The 15645-nt window shown below is 50.3% G+C and overlaps 1 protein-coding gene across 2 annotated transcripts in view; it reads left to right on the top strand.

The window, feature by feature from the left end:
* Nucleotides 1–1223: 1223 nt before the first annotated feature.
* The window catches only part of BAHD1 (bromo adjacent homology domain containing 1), a 35767-nt gene continuing 21345 nt past the window's right edge, over nt 1224–15645 (top strand). For both annotated transcript variants that reach the window (XM_032112200.1, XM_032112198.1), the window contains exon 1: nt 1224–1400. The gene's annotated coding sequence lies outside the window, so the exon portion shown is untranslated. The remainder of the gene's footprint in view (nt 1401–15645) is intronic.

Genomic DNA, 15645 nt, shown 5'->3' with positions numbered 1-15645 from the left:
TACTGGAACAGGCTCCCCAAGGAAGTGGTCACAGCTCCAAGCCTGTGAGAGAGCTCAAGAAACGTTTGGACAATGCTCTCAGGCACATGGTGGGATTTTGGGGCTGTCCTGTGCAGGACTGGGAGTGGGGCTCGATTCCTGTGGATCCAACTCAGCAGATTCCATGATTCTATGGAAAAACCCCATTCTGCAACTGATGGAGAGGCTTCAGTGATGGGGACTGTGGTACTGCTAAAGATACTGATCAAATAACTTCCAAGGCTTGTTGGGTCTGCTTTAGGGCTTTAAACTCATTTTTTGAGGAAAAGATGGAGTTTTCCGTATTTTCCATTGCTGCCATGTCTCACCTGTTGGTAAGACCATGGAAGCCACGGACACCTGAGTGTCCCAGTGAGGACAGGTTCTGTGAGAAAGCTCTGGGACACCTGAGAATTCCCTGTTGGCGTTTTCCCCCCTAAAATGCCACGGGATATTCCCCTGGTGCTGACTCACAGGGCTGCTAAGGGACAGCCACCACACAGGGGCTGTCCGTGGCCTTTCCAGTGCCCATCTCGAGGTGGGAATGATGGGCGTTCAAACCCGCTCTGCCTTGTGCCTCTCCCCCCTGGCAGCACTCAGCGGAGCTCCCACCGGACCCCCGGGACTTCCAACTTTCCCAGAGTTTGGATGCAGAGCTCGGTTTAAGTGTGACTGCCCCGGGATGCGCCGGGCACACCCGGGAGGTGGGAGGGCGTCCCGGGCGCCTCTGAGGGACCCACGGGGCGATCCCTGGCAGGCGCGCGGGGCCGCCTCACGCCCCCGTCCTGTGAGGGAATCGCGGCCATCGGGGGCGCCCCCGGTGCCCCAGCGGGGCGGTTATCCCGGTTTTCCCGGTTATCCCGGTTATTCCGCGCCACGGGCCGACGGGCGGCAGCGTGGGGGGCTCCGTGAGGGGAGTGGGGGGGGCCGCTGGGGGGGGCTCGGGGCGGGGGCGGGCGCGGCGGCGATTGGCCGGCGGCGGCGGGGAGAGGCGGCCGTGATTGGCCGGCGCGGCGGGGCGAGCGGCGGGCGGCGCGCGGCGATTGGCTACGGACGAGGAAGCAGGAAGGAGGCCGGAGGCGCTCGCGGCTTGCGGGGAGTTCGCGGCAGCGGCGGCGGCGGCGCCCCCGGTCCCTCCTCCGGTCCCTCCTCCGCCCCCTCCTCCGCCCCTCCCGGCCCCTCCGCCGCCCGCTCCGGCCTCCGCCCGCCCGCTCCGCGACGCCCCGCGGCCAGGGGCGGGCGGCGGCGGTGGTGGCGCCTCGTCCCCATCCCGCAGCCGAGGAGGCGGTGGCGCTGACGCAGCAGCAGCGCGGAGCTCGGGACTCGCGGCGCTCCCGCCGCTGGATTTCTCCCCCCCCCCCGGGGCCTGCGGCAGCCTCCCGGTGAGTCCACACGCGGTCCCCACGGCGCCGGCTCGTCCCTCCGCCCTCGGGAATTCCGCCGGGCCGGGAGCAGGTGCCGCCGCCCCGGGATTTGGGGGGGCGGGGGTACTCGGGGCCACCGGGAACTTCCCGCGGCGGCGGGGGAGCGCCGGGAGGGCACGGCGGGCTCGGCGGCGGGTGGGCCGGGCCGGGCCGTCGTTACCCCGCGCGGTCCCACCGGTGCGAGGCCGGATCGGCCCCGCCGAACCCCCTCGGGCTCCTCCGCCCCGGCCGCTCGGGCAGCACAAAGGCGGCGGGGCCGGGCCGGGGGGCCCGGGGGAGTTGCGGGGCTCGTGGCCCCGGGGGGCTCCTTGCCCCAGGGGCTGCTCGCCTCGGCATCGCCGGATCGGGGGCGATTCCCAGGGAAAGCCGCCGCTGTCCTCGGCCGCTCCGGATCTCGGAGCTGAGCCGGAGCTGAACCGGCGCTGCCCGGCCGGGAGTTGGCACAGGACGGGCTGGCTGGGGGTTGGTGTTTTGGGGCTCCCCACGCCCGAACGGGGCGATGAGCCCCTCCTCTGAGGGTAGAGCGGGTGAGTCCGTCGAGTTCCCGATGGTTTGCAGGATGCGATGCCGGGCGGGCTTTGAGCCCTGTGTCCCTGTCAGGCAGGTGCCATCGAGCCTCTTTGGGGGACAGCACCGCAGTTTTCATTTCCATCGTGATTTTCCCCACTTGCCGTGCGCTCCCCCGTGGCTCTGGACATCTCTTCTTTCCTGCCGGGTGCTCCGGTGGCCGACGGCTTGTTTCCTCTTCTCCTTTTGTGTAGCGGTGGCTCCTAATGGAGGCAGCTCCGCTGGCTCCCTCTTTTCCAGCTGCTTCTACGAGGCGCAGGAGCCAGCACATGTGACTGGGCAGATCTCGGGAAGACTAGCAAGTGCTCCCCGGGCTCCTGCTCGACAGCCAGCCCCAACACGGGGATACCCACACCCCGATGTCCCTTTCCCTGCCCCGGCGCAGGGAGACACGGGAACCTCCTCTCTTTCACAAGAGCAGCCGTGAAAACTTAAAAAAGACGAGCATTTGGGATCTATTCTGTTTGCCTCTCCCCCTCCCCTCTCTCTTTCCACGAAATGCTTATCTGAAAGAGGTTCTGGTTGTGTTTTGTTTTAAAGAATCCAGCTGCCCCTCGTGCTCGCTCTCCATCTGAAGTCATCATTGTCAGAAGCAGGCGAACCTCAAAGCGAGAGGCTTTGCCGGGCTTTTGCTCGCCTGGTTAATTGATCTGTCCATCAGTTTGCCACAATTAGCGAGTGCTTGCTCCACGCTGAGGGGCTCTGTGGTGTTCTGGGGGACTCGGGGTTGTATTTTAAAGCTTCTGGTCCTTGTGGCTGTGAGAAAGAGTGACACGAGCTGCGTGATAGACTGATGCTTTTGAAATCTTAATGTGATTTAAATACCAGCACGCTGCTGATTGCTTTAGCAGAAATATCCTGCTCACATATTCATCCCGAGCCATCCTTCATGTTTGTCATGTCCTGGCTACCTGAATCGTTCCCGAGCTTCAGCTGGAACTGTCTAAATGTTTGCTGGCGATAGGAAATCTTGTGTTAGTGTGATTTACCAGGACATTTTGGATTTAAACATTGATTTCAGTTTGTTTTCCTCATGAACTCAGTGCAGCATTTCCAACTGCATTCCAGCTGCTCTTCTCAAGCAGAGCAGGAAAGTGTAGCACTACTGATAGGTGTAAAATCAGCTGGAAAATGCCAAACTTGCGGGGGAAAATAATTCCGTGAACTTTGTGTGAGTGGATCCTTTCTGAATGCTTTGTTTGCTGGGGTTGATGGTGACAGTTGCACAGAACGATAAAATGCAACTTAGAAATGTGGGGTTTGGGGGAAAGCCAGTCACACCCTTGTGTCTTGAGGCAGAAGTGTTATTTTGGAGGCCACTGACGTGTTCTCATCCAACTGAATCATTCAGTTAAATGTCGGTGTTACGTCCTTCTTGCCAGTTCATCTGCATCACCTTTCTGTCACCACTCTGGAAGTCTTAGAGTTTATTTGGTTTTTTAACCAATATCACAGGACAGTTAGGGTTGGAAGGGCCTCTGGAGACCATCCCCACCTAGAGCAGGTGACACAGAAATGCATCCAGGTGGGTTTGGAATGTCTCTGGAGAGGGAGACAGCCTGAGCAGCCTGTTCCAGTGCTCTGCTACCCTCAATGGAAAGTTCTTCCTCCTGTTGAGGTGGAACTTGTTGTGTTTTAGGTGATGCAAGTTAGATTAGTTTGCTGTGGTGGTGTTAATCGCTCTTGTGTGACTCGGAGGCTCTGTGAGACACGTGTGCTGGTCCAGTCTGTGGAGATCCGATTTAGGGAGCGCCTGGCCATGATTTGGGGGGAAATCCACCCTTCAGCTAAAGCTTTTCTAATGCTGCTGCAGCACTGAAAATAAGCCCTTAGCAGCAAATCTGTCCAAAGTAAACAATTGAAAAATAATTAGGAATGGTAGGCAAAGGCACGCTTGCTGCTTGGCATCATGTTCAGATCACAAGCAAATGAAGGAATGATGAGATCTGGCTCTGCAAAAACAGGAAGGTGTGCTCAGATGTGCAAATATCACATCCAAAAGGAGCTGTGTGGGGCTTTTTTTGCCCCATCTCCCAGTTAGTTGTCCCCATTTGGACATCAGGAGGGATTTCTTCATGTTGTCAGGCATCGGAAGGGGCTGCCCGGGGAGGTGGTGGAGTGCCCCTCCCTGCAGGTGTTCACGGAAGGACTGGATGTGGCACTCAGTGCTCTGGGCTGGGTGACAAGGTGGTGGTTGGTCACAGGTTGGACTCGATGATCTTGGAGGTCTTTTCCAAGCTCTCATTGATTCTGGGATCTCAGTTAACCACAGGGATACACCTTCTGGAAGCAGCAGCAGCGGAACAACCCCCACATCGCACCCAGCCAGCCGAACTAAGTCACAACTGTTGTGTTGATAATAATAAATGAAGGAACATTTCAGATGACTGGGAAATACAAAAAAAAACTCGCTAAAAATAAGCAGCCCAAAGAAGTCATAAAGCTGAAAATAGCTTCAAACACAAGCTGTGAGCTGGTAGGGGCTGGGGTGGCTGGGCTGTGACAGAGAGGGATGTGCTGCGATCCCAGCGGATTTCCCCATCCAAGGGCTCTGACTGTCTGGTTTGCTCTCCTGCTTGAACTCACAATGTATTTATGTGCCTGTTTCCAGCAGCTCATAGGTGAGCTGGTTGTATTCCCAGCTGCAGATTTGGGCTGTCTTGAGCTATTCTCCAAGTGTGAAGGCTGGAAGATGTTGCAGTTTTGGTTGCAGACATTGTTTAAAGGGAAGAACAGGATGTTTTGTGGAGGATGCTCAGAAGGAATTGTTCCTTGTGCTTCAGCATGAGAACTGGAGGTTTTGGGTCCTTCAGCAATGATCACAGCTGTCCAGCATGGCAGCTCTTCTTTTATTGGGACCAAAGATATGGATTTAATGGCAGAAAATACTCAAATTCACTGCCAGATTGTTGCTCTGAGTGAATGAGTTACCTGTAAGAAGACCATCACGATTTAACTCTCTGTGCTTTCACACTTGTACTGGCACCTAATATCCTTGAAATGGGGAAAACACACTTAAATTTAAAACTACTGGGTTTATTTCTTAAAGACAGAAAGAAACAAGATTGTCCAGTTATTGCCCAGATTTGCTACTTTAGCATGGACCTTTTTTATAAATAAAGTAGAATAAAGTAGAGTCACAGTAATGTTTCATGTGAATAAAAAAAACCCATTAGAAGAACAAGACACTAGAAAACTTTATCATGCTCACTTTTATCAAAATTTTATCATTCAATGAAGTGAAATGAAGGACTGAAGTTACTAAAAAGAGAAACCAAGGGTACCATTAAGGAAAATAAATATAAATTTGATTTAAAATCAACTCATTTGGCCCCTGTTCTCTTGCCCTGTCAATATTTGTGCCATTGGAGTTTAATTGATCTGTTCCATGTTATTTTTTTCTCTGGCCGTGTGGGTGAAACCCATATAAAATCAGAGTATGGAGAGCTGGCAGGATGTAAGAAGTGAAGTCAGCTGAGGGAACTGAACCTGAACCTCTTTGTGAAATCTCTGGTCTCTCAAAATTACAATTGTATAATTTCCAAAGAATAATTTGAGCTAAATCATAGTGGAAGCCCCTCAATGGGGATGGCAGTGATGCTCTGCTTCTGGAGAGAAGTAGTTGAAAATGAGTATGGCTGCTCTAGAGGAGCAGTTGTTTTCCCTTCAATCTGCTGATTATTGATATACATTAAATTTCAGGACATCTTCCATAGAGGGTGGGTGGTTATTAACTCCACATGGGTCAAAAATAATTCAAGGGACGCTGTTGATTTTGGCCTGATTTGTGATGCTCACATTTGGCAGTGCTGGGTTCTTGCTGCTTGGTGATGGGCAAACGCATGAATGTGTCTTTCCTTAAATTAAAAAATGTGGGAATGAGCGATGTAACACCCTGCGAGCCTGGTGGCACTGGGCAGTTCCCCCTGGGGTCTGAGCTGCGCCGGTATCGTGCAGCTAAATAAACACTATTAAATGGGGAGGGAATGTGTGTCACTCCCCGGGAGCACGGCGTGCTCGGGGCCGTGCCGTTGCGCTTTTCCCACGTGGCACGGCCGGGAATGCCGCTTTTATCACCTCTTATAGAAGCTCTGACTTAGATCTGAGGTGCATTTTCAGTAGAGATGTCTGGCTGGACCTTGTCTGAGGGCTGCTTGGAATCCCTTGTTTTGTCATTCTTCTTCCTTTACCGTTTAAAATTCCTAGTGCTTTTGGAGACTGGCAGCACAGGATTTTGAGGGGCGCTTGCTGTCACACGTGTAGCCAGGCGCCGTGACAGGAGTCTGGTGGCATCGGCAGGGTGTCAGCTCATCCCATGGGATGGCACAGCCGGCACGGTGGTGCTGGGAGCAGGGAGCCTTTGGGATCCATATGCCTTGGGGCTCCCTTCTTCCGCTGCCGAGAGAAGGGGGATGCAGCCCAGGTGGGATATTTCTCCTGCTGTATTCCCTGGGCACTGCCCTGTTGTGGGTGGAAGCGCTCCGGGAAAAGGCACGTGGAGCGGGTGGGATTTGTGTTAAACGTGTGGTGCTCAGGAATAAGATGATGCTTGGGCTCTGAGCTGCCGGGTGCTGCATTCCTCGTGTCCCAGTTCTCCTAAACAAAGGTATGACTAAAGAAAATGATGATTTTTAGGTTTTCCGCCTTTGTAAGGCACATCACAGGAGCTCTCACTGGCACCCATTGTTCTTCCAGCAGTTCTTGAAGGGCTTTCTCACGCTCAGCTTTGAAACTCTGCAGCTCGGCAGCCTTGATTTTTATTTTTTTTTAAATGAAAGATCTTGGCTTTTAGAGGCTGCCTGTATCTCAGTGTTTCAAATTATTTACGAGGCTCTTAGAAATAAAAAGCAGGCGTTTTCTTCGCATTGATTTGAATAAAACTGCTTTGCTGGCAGCTGATTTTTCAGTGTCTGAATTATCATCCTTGAAATAAAATTCCAGTGCTAAGGAAGCATCGAGATCCCAGGCATTGCTTCCTACTCACACCGTGCCTGGCCTTCTATTGTTCCTTGCCTGTGGCCTGTGGGAAGCACGGAGAATCGGGAGCTTCAGCCAGCCTTCCCGCAGCACGGCATTATCCGGTGCTTGTCTTCATTGTGTCTCCGAGTGCCTGCGGAATACCTGGAATAGGCTTAAATAGACAGTGGAGGAGAGAAATGGGGAGTTCTGGGATGCGAGGAAAGGATGGCTGAGCTGAGTTTTGGAGGCAGGAGGGAGCAGGCGCCGCGGGGAGCGTGGCCAGGCGGATGCTGCTGGAGCTGGGAGCACCCTCGCACTCCCAGCCCTCGCATCCTCGCCGGGCAAGTCCGGTAAACTAACGAGCATCTCACCTGGAAATGGATCGAGGGCCGCATCCCTGAAATCCCTTCGGGAGCGCTCGTTCTGTTAGGGCACTTGGCAGGTTGAGCGTGTTCTCGCTGGCTCAGGGCTGAGAATTCCGTGAAAAAGAGCAGGATTTGAGACAGGGTGGAGAGGAGTATTGAGGTCTCTGCTGAGGGAGGATGGGGAGGCACCGGGGGGAATGCAGGCAATGAGGATTAAGCTGCAATACTCACATATTGATAAATATGGATGGTTTGGAAGGAGGAGAAAGCAGGAAAGTGCAGGCTTGTGGAGGGAACTAGTAGGCAGTAGGAGGTTTATTTTTAATTAATAAAAAACTCCTAAGAAACAGATGCAGGAGGCATGTTTGGGTTTGTTCCTTTGTTCAGCTCAGCCAAAGTCAGTGGAAGGATTCAAGGTTGGAGATGGCTCAGAGTAAGGAGACAGAGCAGCTCTCTCCAAGGTGAGCAGGATAGTAAAGAAAAAGGATTTGGCAGCTATAATTACATGTAGAGAGAGGAAAGAAGAGATTTTATTTAAAATTCTGGCTAAATGCCAGGTGTCAGGATAGGTATGGAAATCCTGACTTGCGCAGGTAAATCCCAGCCTGGGAATTCCTTAGGTTTCAGCAAATGGCACAAGCAACAGAAGCAAACCAGGCATTTTGGGAATTTATTCCTTAAAAATTCCTTGGTAACCCTGACGCTGTGGCATGTCCCTAATTCCTGGAGGTGGTGATTACCTGGAGGTGGCCCTGGCAGTAGTCAAGCATGTGATGGGCAGAGCACCTGGTAAGGGGGACTATGCAATGATTGCTGGCTGCCCCCCTTTTCCTTCCCAAGAACTCTGTCATCTTGTCCTTCCTAGATGCTGGATTTCATCAGGGATCTCTAGGGATGCAGTTACTGAGGATTTCTACTGTCCACCTTGTGTTTTGGTTGGAAAGAGGTGAAACCTTTCTGTTAGGACAGGCAGTGTGGTTGGGAAGCACTGTTTTAGCCATTTTCATTTCTTCCCGGTTCTGTTTCTTCCCATATAGTGGAAGAGGACCCAGGAAATAATTCCCACTTGAGAACAAATTGCCAGCTTTGCTGAAAGTGCAGTCCTGACACCTCTGGGGCTGTAAAGAAGTGGTGCAAGTCCTGTCCCTCTCGGTGTCCGTGGGTCAACATCATTTACCAGGAATAACTTCAGCCTAGGGATGAAGTTTTGGGTGCAAGTGACTTAATTACAGTGTGGATGGAGCATCGCTCAGCCCACGTGTGATCTGCAGCAGTTCTCCTGCCTGAAACCACTAATGAGCTTAAGAACTCCCCTGTTTTCTCAGCGCTTAACAAAAATTAAATCCTTCCCTCCCAACAAAACGGGTCGCATGCTCGGCCCGCTGCTTTCATCAGGAACAATGGGTGAGCGCTGACCTTCCTGAGATGCCACCTCAGAGCTCGTTACTGAATAATTAGGGGATCCTTACCCTTCCCACAAAGCTCGGGGGTTGTTTTTTGTATTGATAACGTGACATATCCCAAGGCTCGGCCTTGAATTTCAGGCGCTGGGCTGTTCCAAACTCCATCTGTCCACTAAGTGAATGTCAATCCAATTTAAGCTTGCATATGTTTCCAAGGAAACCATGGGAGGCAGTGGGGAGAAATGGATCATGGAGGGGCAGGGAGGTGAGCGCAGCAGCAGCGCTTTGACTTTTCACTATTTAAATATAATTAAACCCCAGTTCACTGTAATAACCTTACATAGAGCAGTGTCTGGAGGCCTTGAGGGTCGGATGGTTGCTCTTGCAGCAGCCTGTGTAGTGTGTAAAACAAACACAATGAATTTAAAAATAAAAAAGGAAAGTGGCTTCAGGTGCTTCCGTGAGGCCTCAGTCCAGCTCACAGAGCTGGATCCCAGAATAATTTAGGTTGGAAAAGACCTCTAAGATCATAGAGTTCTACCTGTGGGTGATCACCACCTTGTCAACCAGACCAGAGCACTGAGTGCCACATCCAGTCATTCCTTAAATACCTCTAGGAATGGTGACTCCACTGCTGTCCTGGGCAGCCACTTCCAATGCTTGAAGTCATGGGTTTGGGTAGTGGGGTCCTAATTTTCCTGCTCTCAGGCCGGAAAGCTCATGCAGCCATGCAAACACCTATCCAGCCTTCAGCTGAACAAAGCAAGCTGTGAATGGACCCAACGGAGTCTTCATAGGCGTATTTAGACCCCCACAAAAATATAAATGGAAACTGTTTAGATAAATTAAGATCAGTGTCCTGGTCATGTTAAAAGAGCCAGGTTGGACAAGGCTTGGAGCAGCCTGGGTTAGTGGAAGGTGTCCCTGCCCATGGGGGTTTGTTAATGGGATGATTGTTAAGGTCCCTGCAAACCCAAACCATTCCAGGATAAAACACCTTAATGCTGCATGCTGGTGTACTTGTGTTTGGAGGGCAGTAACAGTGACAGGCCTTGCCTGGGGAGCAGGAAAGCCGCTGAATATTTAGATATTTGTTCCTGATCCCTCAGATCAGCTGCAGGTACTGAGGCTCCCCAAGGGCTCATCCTTCACCAGAGGTGTGAGAACTTCCAGGCCCATCCCAGCTCGAGCAGAGGCGTGGAAGGAAAGCTGTGAGGTGTCACTGAGCAGGAGGCCCCAAAGGTAGTTTGGGGTCTGTTCCTTTTGCAGACCCCATGTCGACCACAGCAGAGACCTGACAGAAGTTGTGGCATCTTCTGGGAAAGCATCACTCAGCTCTGCTGGTGCTCCCACATGTGTGGCAAAGTTGTAAGCAGGGTGGGACGCAGCAGAGCTGGAGACTCAAACACAGACTTTGTGCTTGGTTTCTGTTCAGAAGAAATGAGAGTTTCTCCCTCACCCCCCCCCCCCCCTCATTTCCAGGAATTCATCTTGAACTGAGAGTTAAAATCCTGCAGAAGCCGGGGCTGTAAGTCTGCCTGGCTTTCTGGAGCAAAGTGTGTTTCTGCCTTTTAATACAGCTGTTAAATAAAATGTTTATCTAAGTTATTGAAATGAGCAAGGAGCTAGCTTTGGAGCTCTAAAATGGAATATTATCTGTCATTTTCGTTTGAAGAATGCTGCTGCCTTAAAATGTTTTACTGTGACAAATAGCTGGAGCTGAAATTCTAGTGTCTGGGGATATCCTGCGTAGATACATCTCTCCTTGTGCACTGTAACTGCAATCTGAGGCAGAAACTCCTCAGCTCTGAGCTCTTTGCAGCTGTTGTCCAGCATCAGATCCTCTTTGGATCAAATCTCCCAAGATTTGGACTGCCAGCAGCAAAACTGGCCAAGGGGAGGTGTGTGCTGGGCACAGGCACTGGGTATCGTCCTTGGGCCGAGCTGTGGGATAGCAGGGGGGTTCTGGCTGCTTGGGGGGGCTTTGCAGCACATTCCTCCTTATCAACTGTTTACCCTTCCATGCTGGGCACAGCCTGGGAAAGCAGAGCTTGCTGCAGCTTGCTTGGATCTTCCAGCAGCTCCTGGAAACTTCCTACCAGTTCTCCCGACATTCGACCGGTAGCTGCGAGCGTCTCCCGCTGCCACTTTGGCTCTGCTTCAGCTGGCAGCTCGTGCAGCTCAGGAATCCCTCTGGGATCGCCTCTCCAGTTGCATTTCCTGTGGTCTGGCTTCCCATGTTGTCTCCTTGTACCCCACTCCTTGGAGCCATTCACTTCTGAACCATGTGCATCTTTTACCCTTGTGCTCCTGTGCTGGTGACTGGGATGGATGAGGGTGGTTTTCCCTTCCCCATCCCTCTGATCCACGTGTTGAACACCTCAATGTGCAATCAGTGTTCTCAAATCCTATTGCTGATAATGAAGGGATTAATTCTGATTATTTTTTTGTTTCTCCACTTGTCAGTGCTAGGAGTTCCTCAAAAGTTTTGCTGTTTTCTTCCCTATTACCTATCTCCTCAAGGTTGGAGGAAGCACGTCAGGGGTTGGTTTTGCAGTACCAGAGCATCCTTTGGCAGAACAGCTTCTGTAGCACTCTTCTCCCCACTACTCAGCACACCTGGATGTTTTGAAGCCACAGCCTGACTTCAAGGGACCTTCCTGAAAATCAGTCGAAGGCACCTGTGGCATTTCCATAAAACTAGGCTGCACTGCTTAAAAGCTTTGTGGGTCCCCAGAGGAAGTTGTAGTTAGGCTCTTTTGCCAGAGAGCTGATGGTTTATCCTCTGGAGTTCCCACTGGCTCCATGGTGACCTGCACTGGTGGGAGAACAGAAATGTTCAACATCCCCTCAGAATTCAACCTGGAACTCTTGGGACCAAGGGTGTAACTTAGTCATTGTTCCTGACCATTCCTGATGCTCTTTAGTCTGTTTTTCCTCCTGGCTGTGCAAGGGGCAGTGAAATCCAAGTAATATTTTGGTGTGATGGAGTTTATATGGCCCCCCTTATTGAAAAAGTCTCATCCTAGCCCTGGCTTGGAGAGCTGGGTGTGTTTAATTGCTGTCTTTCCGAACGGCCAAGCGGCGTCACGCACGTGTGGGTCGATAAATGCACCTTAAATGAGTGCATATAAACCAGGTCACTCCCAGCACGGGCTGCAAACCCTGTCCAGTCTATTTAAAGGTGGTATTTGTTGCCTTGACTGATCAAACCTGGGACACAAGCAAAGGTGTGTGTTTAAATACACCTTTAATGATGTGGGTAAGGGATGAAAGAGCTGGGGCAGCTCTTAATGGGAGTTAAATGGGCTCTCACGGAAGCAGTGTTCCAGTGAGCTGGGCTTCTCCTTGTCTAAAGTGGCTGAATTGCCTGTGTTTGCCTTGTGGTTCCTGGGATTTTAACGTGTTACAGCATCCAGCTCCTGCTTGAGTTTTCTCTCACCAGATTTCTGATCTGTGCCAGCTGCTGGTTCCTAGAAAGGCTCCTCTGGCTGTTCTCGGGACCTTTGTCAACACAGAGTCCCTCTGCTTCCTGGGCTTAAATGATACAATTTGATATAAATTTAAATGATTCCTCTGCTAACACCCTAGGAATTAAGGAACTTGTTCTCCTTGGAGGTGTCAGGTGTTGCAGCACCATTCAGCAGCGCTGCATTTCCTCAGACTGACCTAATACATGAAACCAGTTGAGTTGTGAAATTTTAAGTGGAATTTCTTCCCTTACCTTGTGGGTTACTGATTTGTAAATACTGTCTCAGGCACTAATGGGAAGGAGGAAAGGTTTAAAGCAGGTTTAGGTAGGCTTGGCAGTTCTGCCTTGGCTAAAACCGTCTCACCAGAAGATGTGTGAATATACACCTGTATTTGTGATGATGATTGGTCCTGTATTTTGTGAAGGAAAAAAAGTTGTGTATTTTAAAGCCACATCTGGACTTTTATTCCAGAAGTTCACAAACCATTCTGGGATTCATGGGATGCCAGAATGGTTTGGGTGGGAAGGGACCTTAAAGCTCATCCATTTCCACCCCCTGCCATGGGCAGGGACACCTTCCACCAACCTGTGCCAGGGCCTCACCACCCTCACGGGGAAGAATTAGATTCTCTGATTCTAGTTCAAATCCAGCAAAGTTGGCTCCAGATTTAAGCTCTTCTCAGCATTCAGTGCAGCACTGTGGTTTACAAGACTTCAGAGAAGGAGAGGGTTTGGTTCCGAGGATTGCAGTGGGAATGCAAAAGTTCTATAAAGTCTTTCTTTGACTTGTGTTTTGGGTTGGGACTGAAATTCTCAAATGGAAAAGTGCTCAGCATAACTCATCCTCTGTCACCTTTGTCCTCAGCTGGGAACGTGTGGGGTTAACGCTGGTGTTTCAAGTGATGATCAGAAAGTGAGAATAAAGAAGTAGAAAGTCTGTTTTCTTTTGAAATGTCTGTTAAACTTTGAATAGAAAGAGGAATCAAAACCTTTGATGGAGGAAATCCCTGAGAGCTGTTCTGCTGTATGGACAACTCTCAGCCCAGCTGAGGGTGAAGTGGCGTGCTACTACTTTTTAAACCATGTAGAAACTAAAAAGGTATTTCCAAATGCAAGATGATACGGTCTGAAGTACTTATTCTAGAACTGAAGATAATTCAAGTAGCAGTTTTAGTCTGAAGAGGTAGTTCTGGTCAGTGTATTTCAACTGGAGATGAGTCAGAACACAATCCTCGAAAATACTACATGAACTTGTTCTTTAACAGAGCTTTGTTTTGCCTGCTTGGGTTTAAGGCTTCTGTAAATTTAAGTCGAGGTTATAAACATGCATGTCTGTTAAATTTTCAAATTCAGGCTGTCTTCTGCACTCCTCTCAGAGATGATAACTCCTAGAGTCCATACCTGGAGCCACAGTGCCAAGGATTTGGACACTGAGGTGGGGCACAGGCAGTTTTGAGGGCCACTGAAGTGAGGAAAATAAGATGAAGATTAGTTAAAGGAAAAAAAATGTTTAAATAAAACGTTTAGTTAAATGTCACGTTGAAGGAATACCTTGCCCTTCCCTGAATTTCCTGCATTGCTTTTTTCTCCCCTAAAGCCAATTTTGAGCTTGTTGAGTAGGAACGTGTTGTCTTTGGATCCTGAGGGTGCCATGCTGACAGTTCCCAGTCAGGAGAGAGTGAATGGAGATCTTTGTGGGAGAGATGTACCGGAGGGAGGAGAAGGGAAATCCGGATCCAGAGATAGGATGGCAGTGACAGCTCCGTGACATGGAGAGGAGCTGGCAGGGATGCACCTGCCCTTGAAATTCCCACAGGCAGCACAGTTTGCAGCCACACGTGTAGAACACGGAATCACGGCGCAGCTTGAATTGTTTAAGCTCAGCAGCTTGAAGGAAGCTCCTAAAGCAGTCGTGGAAGGGTGTGATTATAATATATAGAAGAGCTTTAATATTTACTGTAGAAAAACCTTACACCTTGTTCTTCAAAATAAAGCCTTGGGAATAATTTGTTATTCCATTTTGTCCGTGGAACAGGAAGGGTGCCAGAGCTATCTGAGCAAAGTGACATATGATTGATATTTTACCAGACTCAGCCTTCTGCCACGAAGGAATCGAGTTTGCATTTTGCATATATGAAAAATCAGATGAGCAGGGCTTGTGTGGGTTATTTTTTTTTTAAACCTTGATTGGCAAAGCTTGTGCTCCTTCTATAAACATGACTGTGAAAGCTGTCCCAGAATATTTTTGACTTGGTTTTTCAAACTACTTATAGGCATGTTTTAGGGTGTTGTTGGCGTAGCTGTCACATGGGAGCTTTGTACAGAACCTATTTAAAGTTGTAACAGGCAATTCTGTGTAAATGGGTGATATTTAATAGATCTGGTATTTTATAGAGTCACAGAATCCCAGAATGATTTGGGTTGGAAGAAACCTTAAGGATCATCTCATTCCACACCCTGCTACAGGCAGAGACACCTTCCACTAGCCCAGGTTGCTCCAAGCTCTGTCCAGCCTGGCTTTGGACACTGCCAGGGATGGGGCAGCCACAGCTTCTCTGGGCAACCTGTGCTGGGGCCTCACCACCCCGACGGAAGAATTTCCTCCCGATATCCCATCTAACCCTGCCCTCTGTCAGGGTGGAGCCATTCCGCCTTATCTTGACACTACCTGCTCTTTTAAAAAGTCCCTTTCCTTCTTGCTGCTGCTGTTCCCTGGGATATTTCAGGATTGCAATATCTGTGTAAGCTTCAGCCTTCCCATTTTTTCCAGGTGGTCTAGTGTGCACCTCCCGTCCTTTCCTGTGTTTCTCTTGCCTAGTCTCTGGACTCTGAATGCCATCATCAAAAGGAAATCTTAGAAACTAGTTCACTGGGGAGTGATGGCAGCAAAAGCCAAGTGTCAAAGCATCTCTTTCCATCAAATTGTCAGCCTGGAGACAAGCTCAGCCTCATTTCCACCCCCACATCCTTGTACTCACCTGCAAATGCCAGGGAATTCCTTTGCCCTACCTGGGCTTTCCTTGCAGCAGCATGCTTGAGGCTGCTTATCCATGGTTCTCCATGGGTTGCTGCTGCTGCTACAGCTGGGAGGGTCCTATGGGAAGCACAAGTGGTGGATGCTGTTTGGGAATTGCCATATGCTCCATTGCACTCTAGAAACCATTAATTCCAAGTTGCCTTCTCATCCTGGTGCATCCCTCCCTAAACTGTTGAAAGGCAAAGAAAATAACGTTCCCTCTGAGATAAGGAAGGTATTCGTGTTATCCATCTCTGAGCAAACTAAGGGGACAGAAACAAATCCTGGTCTCTGCTTCCAGTTTTTCCTGGCTTTGGAGTGGGTTTGGAGTTTTGGGGAGTCAAGGGTGGCTTTGCCTGTGGTTAAGCACAGGGTTTGCATCTCTTCTGCAGGGAGTGAGTATGAAACTGTGGTTGTGCCA

This window comes from Corvus moneduloides, chromosome 6, assembly GCF_009650955.1.
Source record: "Corvus moneduloides isolate bCorMon1 chromosome 6, bCorMon1.pri, whole genome shotgun sequence".
Classification (NCBI taxonomy): Eukaryota; Metazoa; Chordata; class Aves; order Passeriformes; family Corvidae; genus Corvus; species Corvus moneduloides.
The sequence above is the reverse complement of the archived record's forward strand: the minus strand, read 5'-3'. Positions and strand labels throughout refer to the sequence as shown.